The 15046-nt window shown below is 42.9% G+C and overlaps 1 long non-coding RNA gene across 6 annotated transcripts in view; it reads right to left on the minus strand.

Annotated features, from left to right (window-relative positions):
- LOC137856342 (uncharacterized) overlaps positions 1-15046 on the minus strand; it is a 298868-nt gene that overhangs the window by 236805 nt on the left and 47017 nt on the right. For 5 of the 6 annotated variants that reach the window (XR_011096373.1, XR_011096372.1, XR_011096368.1 and 2 more), the window contains exons 5-8: positions 9222-9337; positions 8337-8521; positions 2503-2579; positions 1087-1139 (exon numbers count right to left, since the gene is read on the minus strand). This is a non-coding gene — a long non-coding RNA (uncharacterized lncRNA). The remainder of the gene's footprint in view (positions 1-1086; positions 1140-2502; positions 2580-8336; positions 8522-9221; positions 9338-15046) is intronic. The other variant, XR_011096371.1, reaches the window with a different exon arrangement.

Below are 15046 nucleotides of genomic sequence, written 5' to 3' on the forward strand. Positions count from 1 at the left end.
TTTGCTTTTAGCCACCAGACAACGGCAGTGCTCTTCTCTTGAGTGCAAAAGATTCAGCAATAATAGGAGTCCAGGAGAAAAAAAATGAAAAAAAGGAGGAATCTGTTGTTTTTCTGTAACAACTGGTCAGCTCAAACCTGCAACCTGCCAGCCTCCTGTGATTGCTAATAGCTCTGTTTACTTGGAGCCAGACCACAGTGGCGTATTTGGACCACAAACTGGGCTGGCATCATGTAAGTGTGTAAAGAAGCAGTATTTATCATTGTCATGATTTTGTTGCTTTCCCCCACACTTGTAAGAATTGATAACAAGTGACTCGGAGACAGCACAGCTGGCCTGTGAGATGTCTCTGCATGAGCAAAGGAATGGCTCTGTTCAGAGAACAGGAGCAAGTTATTCCTCTCAATCTATAAACAAGTGCCATGATAATGGAAAAACAGCATTTGCCCTTGCACCTTTTCCCTTTGTGTGGGCTTTACCTTTCCATATACTCCCTGGGGCAGATCTGAGGTAAGTGATCACAACTGTATGGTTTGAATGGCAGAGAAGTCCTGTGTCCCATCCCGTCCCCCCACATCTGTACATCTGGACTGTCCTGAGCGAGGGCAGAGAAGAAGGCTGGACATTTATCCTACCGACATGGCAGCCAACATGTAAGGCTCTACTATCTGCAGTTAAGTGGGTGCAGAAGTCTCTTTCACTTTGAAAATGAGGAATAAACCATATGATACTTGCTAATAAGGACACTGGATACAAAAAAAAAAAAAAAAAATCCTTACAGGTTTCTTGGCTGAGTCTGATGTGAAATTTACTTATGCCATAATTGACATCCATCACCCTCAGGTTGAATATGTGGACAAATAAATACACAACCCTCTTCTCCTTCCTTTTGTGGTTCAATCAATGTAGCATTTTTACCTCCCATTTTATTCAGGTGTAACATAGGACACCAACAAAACCACCCTCTACTCAAATCCAGCTCAGCAAGAGTAAATCTTTTCTCCTGGGAAGCTTTGCAGCAAAGCAATAGAGAATTTCGCTGCAAGTCTAAGGTAAATTGACTCAAGCTGCCTCAGAGACACTTACCTAAATCACCCTTCTTGTAGTGCAGGCACAACTATCCTTCATTTTCACAAGCACTAAAAATAAAACAGAACCATTGAATTCATTTCTTCCCAAATAAAGAGATGTTGGAAAGCAAACTCAAGTTAACCACTTGAAAAATACTTTTGTAGTGTTGTAATTCAAAATAAAAAGGAAAAGAAAAAAAAAAAAAGGAAAAGAAAGATTTAATATTAAATTGCATTGGCCAATAATCTGATAATCAGTCGATTGAAGTTCTTTGTGAATAACACCCTCCTACATAATGGCAGCCCACATACATTACCTTGACACTCTGCAGTAAGTGGGTCTTTGCCCTCTCATTACAAAATAAAACATATAGTATTTTAATGTAAAGGGTAATTTCAGGTTTGATAACATCAGGCAGTTAGTAGCTACATTCTAATACTACAACAGTATCATTCAGGTTTCCTCTCTTGAAAAAAAAAAAAAAAAAGAGAAATCTTTTTGTCACGCAAGGCAATATAAGTTGTTTCAATGCTTTTGTGAGAAAAATGATACAGACATTAAGTTAGAGGCATGAAAGATTACCCGTGTTCAACTTTAAAACCAGGCACATCCAAAATATTCTCTTTCAATTTGCATTTCTTTTGATCCACTAGACTTTGGCTGAGACAAGAGAGGAAATTAAGTCAAAGACAGATTCCCTTCCAATTAAAATCTAGTAGGGACAGGAGGATTAATCTTCTGTCCTGCTTTGTCCAGGCTGTGTGCCCTGTGGCTGCTGGGCGCAGTGCTGTGGGGTGATGAATTGCACCCACAGACTCACATGGAAAGAGAGTGGCCCTCAAGGTCACAGAGTTGATCGTGGCTGCTGTGTGCAGGTCCCCAGGGGTGAATTTCTCTCGGTCATCACCCTGCTTTTGCTCAAAAGCCCTCAGCCCCAACAAACAGACATAGAAAAGATATGCCCAGATATTTTGGGCTTTGCACTTTGCTGAAAGGGTCAAGGGGGGGGGGGGTGGGGGGGGAAGGAGCTTCTGCAAACACTTCCCTTTGAGTGGGAACTCCTGGTGCATCTGCCAGTGCCAGCAGGCTGTGGGGTGAGGAGCTCCGAGCCTTTCCTTCATCTCCCCCCAGCATCCAGGCTGAGTGCATCACTTCCTATCAGCATTATTAACTGATTTGGGATGGTAGGACTCAAAGTTAGGGATGGTTTATCAACAGAGACCACTCCACAGAGTGTGACACACTGCATCCGACCCTCCTCTTTGCAAAAATAAACCTATTGTCTTCTGCTGAAGCCAAGAAGGGGTTAAGCTGCCTGTGCAGCTGATACATGGTAGGATTTAAAGCTGTCAGCAGTAAAGCCCACATCATTCATATGTGTATGTACATTAGGGTTTAAATATGGATGCCAAAAATGAAAATGCAGCTTACTGAAGAAAAGAAGAACATATTTCCTAATATAGATCAATTTTCCCATTTCTGGAAGAAAATGGTTGAATTAGCAGCACCTGCAAAGGCAGAAAAACAAGAAAAGTAAAAGAATCATGGATAATTAATACTCTGAAGGCAAAGACATCTTTTATGGAAAAACATAATGGGCCAGAAATTCAGCTGCTGTATATTAGCTGATTTACATCAGCTGAGGAATGTGGTTCAGTATGATTTAACAGTTTCCTTATGTTACCTGGGAGATACGTGCTTCAAAATATACAGAGAGCTTAACATGCATTGTCTGTCATGTTTTGCTGATTAATAAATTCAGATATTGTTGCTATTATTTAATATAGAGAGTCATTACACAGTAAATTAGAATACAACAAAACATTAAGTGCAGCAAAGCATTACTTAAGCATAATCTCTTAAAACCAAAGCAAATGAAGCGAATCAATTTTAAAGGTCATTAAGGGTAGCTGAAGTCCTAAGATTGAAATTACCAAATTATCTCAGGTTCCAGGTTGCTTCTAGGACAGTCAGTGGACAGGGCAGAGATAGAGGCAGCGTTTCCATTTTTTCTTCCACAGGACACTCTGCACCTCTCTGTCGGGACCCTATTATGGTTGTACTCTTTAGGTGGAATGGGCTGGGAAGTTTCTGGCCCTGGTTTTCTAGAGGCATGAGTTTGCATGGTTGCACTATGAATGTCTGAGGCAGAAATCTCCAAGATGAGTCCCAGCAAGCTGTGAAAACTGGGGGTAAGTGGAAGGTTCTTGAGGTCCCTCACGACGTGTGTCCTGCCAGGTGGCTGAGCGGGGCAGGGCAGCTCAGAACGAGCCTCAAACCATGCTGTCTCCAAGCCTGGGCATCCATTAGCAGATGGCAGAGGGATGGACTCAGGGACAGGGAGTTGAAGATGAGGGAGAAAGGTGGCCAGGTTGATAAGGGCAAATTGGAACAAGTGGCTGGAGGAGAGAGGGAGGTAGTGGAGAGAATCCCCTTCAGCACTGAGAAACGTTAACAGCTGGATTCTTCCAAATAAAGAAAATAAGGGATGTGGCAGGGTAACTGAAACATTCTCCCCTATTGCATTTTCCTTGGCAGGACAGTGGCCTGCAAGAGAGACAGCTGCAAGTTGGCCAAATTTCCTTGGAGTACCCTATTTTGCCTTCAGGGCAATGTTTCCCCAGAGCCAGGGTGGCAGCTGGGGAATTAGGGTCCAGCCTTAATGCTGCTTCTTCCAAAAGCAGGAATCAAAACACTCCTCTGCAAAACAGCAACAGACTGAAAGCTCGCACCCCACATCACAAAGATCACTGCGGGAAAGGAAAACACTACGAAATGTAAAGTGCAGCCCAGACGAATCTTACCAATGCAGGCAATATAATCCCTCTGTAAATGAGTTCTCCCGATGTGAAACATGCAGCTGCCAAAACAATTCATCTCACTAAAAGGACTGTTATTTTTTTATTGACTAAATGGCTAAAATAAAGGATACATGTGCCCTCTTTTGCATCAAGCACAGATACAAAGGATCACGGGCTATTGAACAAGGGCCGTGTTCTGCCCTGCGATGTGGAAGCTTGACGCAGCTTTTGAAAGGAGGGGTTGCTGCAGATTTCAAAGGGCCATCAATTGCCAGTTTGTTTTGCAAGCAAACTTTCCCCCATTAACTGCTGCACTTACAGCTGCTCCCTTCCAAAAGCCAGCAACGACTGCTTCTGTAGGAGTCCGTGCTTTATAGCAACATCATCAGGAAAATGCACATCCTGAAATTTTCCCACTACGCTCAGGCACAAGTCCTCTCTACCTCCCTTTCATAGAAGAAGGGTCATGCGCTAAAAGGAGGAGGAAACACCTGAGGTACGTATCCCAGTCTGTCAAGGGGGACACAACCAAGCACAAAACTTTCATTAAACGCTGGGGAACAGAAGAGCATTTGGCTGAGCATCCGATATAAACCCCTTTGATTTCCTACATTTGCTTGATGGCTCGGAGGAAGCTATGATAAATAAAAGGTTCAGCTTCAGTTCAGTAAAATCAATGTCTAAAATCCTCATTTTATGGCTCGGACTGCCAACTAAAGATGTGGTGAATACCTGCTGGCTCCTGCCTGAGTGCACACTCTCAGGAGCTCGCAGTCATTTGCTGCGTTCTGGCATCTCAGGGCCACCACTCATGCAGTGTCCTGTGGACTGGACTTCTGCCCTTGGTGAAGATGACCCAGAACAACAAACTCTTGTTTGTGAAGATCGTGGTGGTAGGCTCAGAAAACATTCTGGGTACTTCGCTGCAGTGAGAATCAGTAAGACTGAAAAAGGTAGGATGGCTTGGCAAAGAAATTCCTTACAGCACAGGAGAAAATAGGCTTGTGGTTTGCACATGCAATAGGCAATGGACCTAGCTTTACATAGCTTTCTGCAGCAGTACAGCTTTCCAGGCGGTGATTTCCATGTCTTTCAGAACCTTTAGGAATGTAATGGAAAAGGACATTCTGCCAGGCTTTAAAGCTAAGATTAAAACACGGGCCATCGGTGAACAGAAAATGTTTGCTTATGCCTGGATCACAGACGAATTTCTGCAGTGGCACTTTCTTCTAATGCAGTAGGACTTGGATGCACTTTTTTTCTAGGATACTACAGGCACTTCGCAATGCAAACCACAGTGGGTTCCCTCTTCCCGCTGGCATTTGACAAACAGCATCTTTAACAGGTGAAAATTTCTTTGAAGGGAGAACTGAATCCCAACCTTTTGTGCACACCCGAGACAGAACAGCACCTACAGGTACTGAGCACGTCATCCAGCTAAGTGAGGCTCTCGTGCACTACAGACTGCAATACACACACATGTATACCAGTACGTACACAAGCAATTTACTAAAATCAACGTATCCAAATGATCACATTTTCCTGCTTTCTGAGCTGAATTCTCAAGCTCCTGCTGAATCTGGGAAAGACACAGGGAGATCAGGCTACAGGAAGAAGTGGACTTCTAATTACCTTACACAGTGGTGTCAAAGGTTCAGAGGGGAGGCTAAACAATCACCTGCCTGCCTCCCTCCCTCCTCAATAAGCCTGCCAAATCGTGATATGAACAGTGGCTGGAATATGATGCCAGTGCACATCTTCACTGTGGATTACAGCAGATTTGAAAAGCCCAGGAGCTACCTTGAACCTAATTCCCCCACAAAGGGTAGTGCCTGCTTTAGCCAGCAAGAAAAGCTGAATGCAAAAATAATTAGAGATAACATAAAATGGCTTCTCCCTGTGAACAGCAGGACAACTTGCACAGCCAGTAGAGCTGCATGACTAATTGATTCGGGGGGGTTGCTGGCAATCTAAAAATCAAACACACCCAACAGGTTGTTTTTTTGGAGTTCAACAGAGTTAACGTAACCTGCTACCCCAACAAGCTCCACTCTGGCTTCCCCGTGGTCTAATATAGCATGAACCTGGAAGTTCTCCCCTCGACAGGGTATTTCTTTTCTATCTGGACACTCATTTTCACAAAATTCACAGAAGCACCTGTAAGACTTCAAGGTTACACCCATACAGTGAGTAATGAAGTGTATAATTAAGGGGGGACAGACAGACACACACATTCACATAGATGTGGGACAAGATGGGGCACAGTAAGTGTCAGGTCATCTCTGTACACAGAGTGTATTTTTATATAGTCTTCATTGGTACCAGGAAGCAAAACTGAATCACTACATTGCCAGACACATGTTTTAAGCTTGCATTCCCCAAACCTCCCAACATTTGAGCACCAGAACTCCTTCCTTCCTTCCATCCATCCATCTATCCATCCCATGTAGTAAAGGTTAAATTCCCTTGAGGAAAAAATTACCCTGACACTGTCCTGTTGCATCACCTCTGTATCTCCTAAACAGAATTGCTGTCTCCTTAGAGGAATAAATGAGAGAGTTAGGGGAACAGGGGAAGAAAACGTTATCCTCTGCATCAAAGCATCATTGGTTAAATACCATCCCATCCTTTCTGAGCACAGCAACTGTAGACACTAGCGGACAATAGCTGATTGTGTCACAGCATTTTAGGATAGTTTCCCATATACTGTGCTGTTCTGGTGGTCTACTGGTCACAGAAAAAAAAAAAAAAATATATATATATATATATATATTTTATAAATATTTTTAATATTTTTATAAAATTTTTTTTATTAAAAAAATATAAATATTTTTATATTTTTAAAATATATATATATTTTTTTTTTCATAAGAGGGACAGAGATGGGAAACGTGACTTCTTTATTTTTCCCCTGAAAGCACTATGAAACAGGCTTTCTGTTTATTTATCAGTTTACAAGTGGAGCCCCTTCCTAAAACAGCGGATCTCTCCAGTTATTATGGCATTTGTCATTATAGCAAGTTTTCATGGCGAGATGATATTATTACAAGAGCTGCTTAGACAGAGTGGAGCATACAGACACAGAAATATAAAATGTCATTACTTGCTCATTACAAGAGAAAGCTGTTGCACAGAGACTGGTGTTCAGCCACCCTCCTGCAAGGTGCAAACTTGCAAGAAAAAAAAAAAAAAAACACACACAAAAGTCCCTTGGTTGGGACAATGACTGTTCAAAGATGATGAGATATCACCAGTTCTGTAGCTACAACACTGATATTTCCAGAGAGAATGCAGGCTTTACACGAATTGTTATGGTAGCCATTCCTTTTCTCCCTGCTATACAAATTTCCAGTGTCTAATCCAACCACAGTTTAATGTAAGGATGAATTACCTTCTTCCTTGGAACAAAAGAACTTGGGCCAAAAAAATCAATACCCTGAATGCCCTCTGCATCTGTGCTTTGAAGAATAGTATCACTTTTATCTCAGTAAGACACAAACACGCGCAACTATCTTCTGTTTTGTGATGAACTTTGCAGAGAGACGGAACAACATGTTCTTCCCTTCCTAGGGACATGTATGACATTTATTCCTCATTTCTGGGCCTGGCAAAGAATTCAAGTAGCTACTTCACAGAAATGAACCATTACAGCTGTAACAGCTCAGTCCATGGCCATGGAATGGCACAACCTCTGACCATGTTCAAGAGCACAGCTAAAGACATGTGGATAAGGCAGGCTTTTTAACAAGAGCAGCAAAGAAATAAGTTAGCGATTAGATTTTATACATGCAAGAGGTTTTTTTCCAAATAAGTTCAGCCCAAGAAAAAAAAAAAAAAAAAAAAAGATGTCACTACCCTTAGGAGGGCTGAAAAGAAAGGCTGAATGGGGAGGAAAAAAAGGCTGGTGACAAGGGATCTTGAGACACTGCACAGCTGCTAAACTTTCTTTACTTGCAGTGTGAAATGTCATAATGCAAGTGGGAGCCACATTCAGCCATCAATATTTATAAATCCCCAAAACTACCAACTTGCTTTTGAGAGCAGATTTTTGTATACCGTGCAACTCCAGCAGACTGAAAGAAAAGCTCGATACCAAACTAATGAAAAATGAGATGAAGTTAATACACTGTAAGCCCTGGTAAAATCTGTTTATCCTATTTATTCATTGCCTTGTTGATCTGGAACCTTTAAAGAAGAAATCAGGCTATTCACAATTATTGCTTAATTAATCCTCAAAAGGTCTATGAATAATGAGACAAAAATAACATCGCCCATTGTAGAAAGAAGGAATATAAATAGAGATGAAATATTTTGTCTGAAGCAGTACTTATAGAACAAATATCCCCACTTCTCCTTTAGCAAATGTAACAAATCTCTTCCTTAAAAAATGAAAAGGCTGCAAGCATAAACAAGCCGATCATATTCTATCCTGAGATAAAAAGCACTCTTGTTTATGCAAAATACCTTCACTTGTAGCAGCTGCTTGTCATCTCCCATGGCCAGGCCATAGCCTGGGCAGTGATATACTGAGATGAAGCTCAGTGTCTCCTTGTTCATGGAAGCTACTCAATGCAGGACCTGTCCTCTTCTTGTGCAGTACTGAATTCATCACTCTCATACATTTGCCTAGCAAGGCAACACTTTAATGCCTGTTTCAAAATGAGGGAACATAAACAAAGAGTGATTAAGTGTGCCTGCCATTACTGCAGGAAAAGTCATGCAGAAGAGATATTGAGGGAACAGATCTCATTTCACCAGCTTACTAGAAAAAAAAATGAACTCACCAGTTCTCTAGGTGAAACTTTTAGGTGAAAATTTTCTAGAAGAGCACTCAGACAGTAATACAAAATATCAAAAATCGGGGCTTGAATGAATGACCATACAGCTGAAACACCATAGTGTCCAGCTAATGCTACATCCTGTCTCATCTTGGCTTCACACGCTTTTATATGGTGTGAGCCTTGGTCTGGAAAAATCTCATTTACACACATCACATACTAACTCCTGAAAACGGAGTCTGGAGGACTGATGTTTCAGCCAGGAATTACTATAAAACTTACTAGAGATTCCCAAAGCAAAGCAGGCAGTCTCAGGTTGGCAAAAATGTGTTTTTGTGCTTGAAAGAAAAGAGTCTATCACAGCAGTCATCAGGACACTTAATTTCTCTGCTTGCAGAAATACATTGCCTCCTTTCAGGAAAGATCCCAAGCTATTCAGTGCTTATTAAAGTTTTGAAGGAACCCCCTTGTTCTCGACTAAGAATAAGCCCATGTAGTACAGGCTACCCACACATGAGGAAGAGAAGTGAAATTTGCTGTAACCTTCTGAAGAACATGGTGATATATTTACCTAGAAATTCTCCATCAATGCTCTTCCTCTGCCTTGTCTAACATCATCGCACATGTGAACTCCTCTTGTAAGGCTACCATGAAGTGAAGCAGAGTGATCCCTAGTGAGAAAAGAATCTGCAGTTGAAAAAAAAAACAGGAGTACTTTATCTCTCTGAGACAACAGACAGTGAGCACTGCCCAGCAAACTGGGCACACAAACTTTAGCACTTCTCATCCTTTGGTTTTCCTAGAAAAGCAAAGAGTCTGGCACATTTCTGTGTTTTACATAGAATAGTGCTCTTCACACAGGACATGCCAATGGAAAAGCTCCTATGTTGCTGAATTAACACATAGCACAAATACATACACACCTACATAGATATAGATACAGATATTATTTCCCCACAAGACAAGGCCGTATGAACTGCAAAAAGGAACAGAGCCAGCAACGTTTCCACCCAGGGCACCATGGCAGTACCATGGAACAACACACCGCTTTGTGTAGATGCACAAGTGGCCACTCGGATGGGCTACACAACTGGCTAACGTGTTTATATCCAGAGGGAGGAACTGAACTGCTTTGCTGCTAAAGATCCCCACATTTGAAGCCCACTCCACCGACCAGTGAGCATCACCCAAGTAAACTCCCAGTACACAGTATATCAAGCACTGATAACTGGATTTGGTGATTCCAGGTGAAAGCTGAGAATTAGCTCAAAACAAAACAAAACAAACAAACAAAATTTTTGACTGTGCTTCCTGATTTACTTCTCCATCTTTCCGAAGCAAGTCTCTTTCAGAAACAACAGATGTGCTATCCACTGCTGGGGGTTCAAATCTGCATCCAAGCCAGGAGCAAAGATCTCAGGAGCAGAACATCTGCCAGGTGTGATCAGACAGGCCCCAGAGACACTGCCTCTGCTCAGAGCTGGTTCTGCAAAAGCTTACATGACTCAGGCACTGCCACTCTGTATAAACCAAATGCCCTGACCACACACATGCCCTGAGTACTCCGGAAGGCTGGCCAGCTACCAAAAAAGCTGTCAGTGTGACAACAGACTGTTTAGTTATAGAATCACAGAATATCCCAGCTGGGAAGGAACCCACAAGGATCATCGAGTCCAACCCCTGGCTCCACACAGGTCTACCCAAAATTCAGAGCTATGACTAAGAGCACAGTCCCAACGCTCCTTAAACTCCGACAGGCTCAGTGCCGTGACTGCGTCCCTGGGGAGCCTGTTGCAGTGCGCGACAGCCCTCTCAGTGAAGAACCTCTTCCTGCTGTCCAGCCTGGCCCTCCCCTGTCACAGCCTGACCCCATGCCCTCGGGTCCTGTCACTGGATAGCACTACAGAGAACAGATCGGCGCCTGCCCCTCCACTGCCCCTCGTGAGGAAGCTGCAGGCCGCCCTGAGGCCTCCCCTCAGCCTCCTCTTTCCAGGCTGAGCAGGCCCAGTGCCCTCAGCCGCTCCTCCTACGTCTTCCCCTCTAGGCCCTTTGACATCTTTGCAGCCCTAAGCCCTTTGTAATTTTTTTCTTTGACACCAGGGTGTGGGCCCTCAGGAATACAGGTGTTCTTCAGCTGTACCTTTTACTGTAGCTCCTATTGCCTCATAGTTTTCAGACAGTGCATTCTCCCCCTTTATGGGCTGAATTGTCCCAATGCCCCATCAGAGAAAAGGGCTGCCCCGCGGTTCTCTGCATCCACACTCAAAGTGGTTCAAATGCCAAAGTGGGAGAACATTCCTTATTCTGAGATAAAAATAACAGACAGTGGACAGACTGGAGACAAAATAAGACATGAACCACATCTGCCTTCTTAAGGCCTGTCATCTTGTAGTGAAAAACAAAGCCAGCAGGTTTGTTTGTTTTTTCTTTTCCTAATGCATTGGTGCACTTCCCTTTATAAGTAATCCCTGCTCTCTCTCTTCATGCACTCACGTTTCCTCTCGCTCTGAATGGAAGGGCTTTCAGCATTTTAATTCAGCAAGAGAAGAAAGGTTGCAATCATTAAAAACCCACCCACAAAGAGCCAAACGCCCAGGACCACCCTACTCAAACCTGGTGTGTAGAAATGAGCCTGTCTGTCATGAAGCAACTGAAGGTTTGAGCCCTATTCCCTTCAGACTATTGACAAAAACAAACCCAGGCGGGATCAGGCTGTCAAACAAAAAGGCCATTCTTTCAACCCAGATATTTAAACCAGATAAAAAATAAATATCGAGCTTGGCTGAATGCTTTCAGGGCTTTAAGACAAGTAATGACCATGCTGTCTGGCATTAAACTATGTGACACAATGAAGAGTCAGAGGCCTAAGCAGATTTGCAACAAGGGCAGTATGGATTAAAATGTAAAGGGAATTCAGTCCCAAAACGTCCTAGTACAACTCCAGCTCCCTTGGTTGGAGTGGAAAGGAGGGAGCGCTCTATGCCCTGCAGTTAAAGTAAAGCAGCTTTTCTGTGCTTCAGTCTGCAGCCAGGGATCAATGAGCTGGACGGGATCTCCTTAGGAGCTGTGCTTTAGGGATCAGGTGCCAGAGTCTGTGAACACCACACTGAGTCTGTGAAATTCTCTGCAGCTGGAATTGCTGAAACTCCTGTGATGAAGAGCTAAGCAAATACCAAAGTGATTAAATGAGTTGCCCCAGGGAGAAGACTTTCAAGGAAGCATCAAATGGGAACACTAGACAGTACATGCTTCCCTCAGTCTTAGCAGCACCTTTTAGGTCAGTATTTTCTTCTCTTGGTGCCTGTGACACATTCAGCCCCAGAAAGCTCCTAACATTTCATAGAGAAGTGTGCAAGAGAAAATTGCTCTTGGTCTATCCCTTTTGAGGCCAGTCTGCCTTGTTCTCCCAGTTGCCCTTAGACTTCCTCCATCTCTTGTCATCCTCCAGAACTTTGTGTTCCAACACAGCCCTTCCCATTACAGCCAGAACACTGCACTGGCAGATGATAAATGAAGATAACTAACTGTCCTGCTGGAATACAGGAAGCTCAGGTATGTTTTCCCCCATAAAGAGTAAACTTTTTATGAATGAGCTCAGAGTAAATCAGGTGTTTCTTACCATCTGCCTTAAACACCACCCGAGTGTAGAATTAGCGAAGAAATGTAGGTTGGACTATATGATCTTAAGAGGTCTTTTCCAGCCTGAATGATTCTATGATTAAACCAGTTTCTTTCCAGACAGCTGAGCAATTCAAGTCCAGACCTGACACTGTTGAACAGTATCCAAGCAAGCAGCAACACTCAGACTAGTCAATAAAAAGCACTGCTAACAGCCGCTCTTCTCCTCCAAGCCAAGTGGTGCCACATTGCTGCCGAGCATGTATTTTGCAGCCTAGGATTATCTCAATAAAACACACACATTTCTCGGTTAAAAAATGCGGTCCCCAGCAAGGCTAGCACAGATCTCATGGAGCTGCGTTCAACACTGGTACGAGCTCAGTGCTGGGCAGGTCTTGTATGAAGCCAATTGCTACACCCAGCTGTGTCTCAGTGCCCCCAAACCAAAACTCAAATACTCAACTAATTAGCAGTACACTAGTGCTTTTATACATCCCCTGCAACCAGCAGGATAAAGAATAAATAAGTTGTTAGCCTCTCCTAAAGGCTTCCAGACTATTTATTTATAGACTCATTTATAGGTGCCCTTCACAGAAGCATCTGACCTTTTCATAATGATTACTGAACCTCTCCCATAAAGTCTGTGCATAATGAGACAGCATTATAGTGCCCATTTTAAAGAGATGAGAACATGGACTGAAAGCAAGTAAATGAAATAATCTGGTTGCGGAAGCAATCTGTTCCACAGACACGTGCCAAACAGAGATGCTATTGCCCTATCACATCTTCTTTAAAGAAGGCCCAGACTGCTCCGCTGCTGCTGGAAGGACTTTGCAAGAGTGGAGCAGCTACAGGTTGGTATTGGACCCAGAAACATCAAGAATAAAGGTGCTCAAAGTCAAAGCATCCCTCCAGACACCTGCAGCACCTTCTGATTACTCTATCTCTGCATGGACCTGTGAGAGACAAAACCACCACGTTTTGTGGGTGGCTTTCCTTCTGGTCTCCTAAGCTGCCGTTGGTGCATGTCTCAAGGCGGACAAGGATTTCCTTCTGCCTGGAAATTAACACATGTTAGAGTGTTAGAGTAAAACTTCATTTCAGCCCTTCAGGATACCCCCTCGATCAGCCCCTGCCTCTATATCGCTAGCAGGGGCCCAGAAGGATTACTCTTGCCATGTAAGCACCAGGGATTAAATCCTGGGCATACCTTACCAATACTGCACCACCCACAATATTTACCTTTCATTTGCTGCCAGTGAGATGCAGGTTGTTATACCTTTACTTGTCTAGAAGTACTGACCATCAATTCAATTCCTTTTTGTGCTACCACGCTGCAAAGTTTCCAGACTGTCTTTCACAAGACAAGATGCCATCTCGTCACCAAAGCAAATAGAAAAATGTATTGCTAGGGCTGCATCTGGGGGATGAACCAAAGCTCTCTGCTGCTAGACAGCTAACAATTTGAAGCCTGCATCCCAGAGCATGGAGAATCACCTGATGACACCAAAGACACGTGGTAACTCACTGAATTTCATTACCAGAAGAGAGACACCAAAGATCAGATGCAAATCAAGCACAGCGACATCCTAGCTTTCTGCTGTTTTGCTGCAGAAGCAGCTGATATCTCTGCTAAAAGATGTACAAGAAAATAAAAAGAACATAAGGAACTCCCACCCCACTTCTGCCTAAGCCCTTCCCAGGTTGACGTTTATGCCAGGGTACTGGCAATCCCAGAAAAGCACATCAGGCAGCTTGTAGGCAAACTCTTTTTTTAGGAAGGATTTCATGACCCCATGGGAAGCTACAGCTCTGTCCCTGTGTAGAGCGTACAAGTTATTAATGAATATTTAACTTTCAAAGGAAAGAACAAGAAGAGTACATGTGCTGTGTACCAAACTAAGAAACAAATGGCTTTTTAAGTATGTCTAGGTGATCACAAGCAGTTGAATTAGCAGTTTTTAAAGGACATCTTCTGAGACTGCCATGCTTTACCTAAAAAGAGCCTATCACATGTGCCCCAGACAGCAAATGAAGCAAACTCACGGTGATATTGACAAAAACAAGGAGAGGAGGAGGAAGAGAGGCATGGGTGAATTCTGGAAGTGCCCAGAAGTGAAGACATTACTTCTAATCAACACAAGTGTCATTTAAATTTCAAGACAAATGCTATGCTCGAAACTCTGAATTTCACTGATTTGGGTCAAATAAGTTCTTTCAACACAGTGGGCTTCAGTTTCTTTCAACTAGGACAACCAGAGTTTAATTACTTTTTTCCTTATTTCACCCAGAAAAAAAAAAAAAAAAAAAAAAGAGTACTCATACCATTCTGTTCTACATAAAGGTTTTGTGTTAATTGTATTAATAAACTATGTAGGAATTGGGATTTCCATCCCAAACAGTTAAAATACAACAGCATAAAACCAAACCATTAATTGAAACAGCCCCAAAGGGGATCACTGTACCTGTAACTCTAGACATCTGTACCACATTAACTAAGCCAAATTTTCAAGTAGCAGCTCAAAAGCTACACAGAGGACACAGCCCTCACCTTACACTTCAGCAGGGCTTCAGCAAGCGAAACAGCACCATCATATTGTGTTAGATTATATGGCTACTTCTTTAAAGCACTGCAGTTCAGAGGTTACCATGCTATAAAGTATTTGTTTTTATTGCCTTCCTCTTTAGGTACTTTGAAGAAAGATAAGGGTAAGAGAGGGACACATATAAAGCAATTTTATTGTCTGTGTACCCACCAGGTTACAGAAAGATTCAGTG

The sequence above is a fragment of the Anas acuta genome, chromosome 4 (assembly GCF_963932015.1).
Source record: "Anas acuta chromosome 4, bAnaAcu1.1, whole genome shotgun sequence".
NCBI classification, from domain to species: Eukaryota; Metazoa; Chordata; class Aves; order Anseriformes; family Anatidae; genus Anas; species Anas acuta.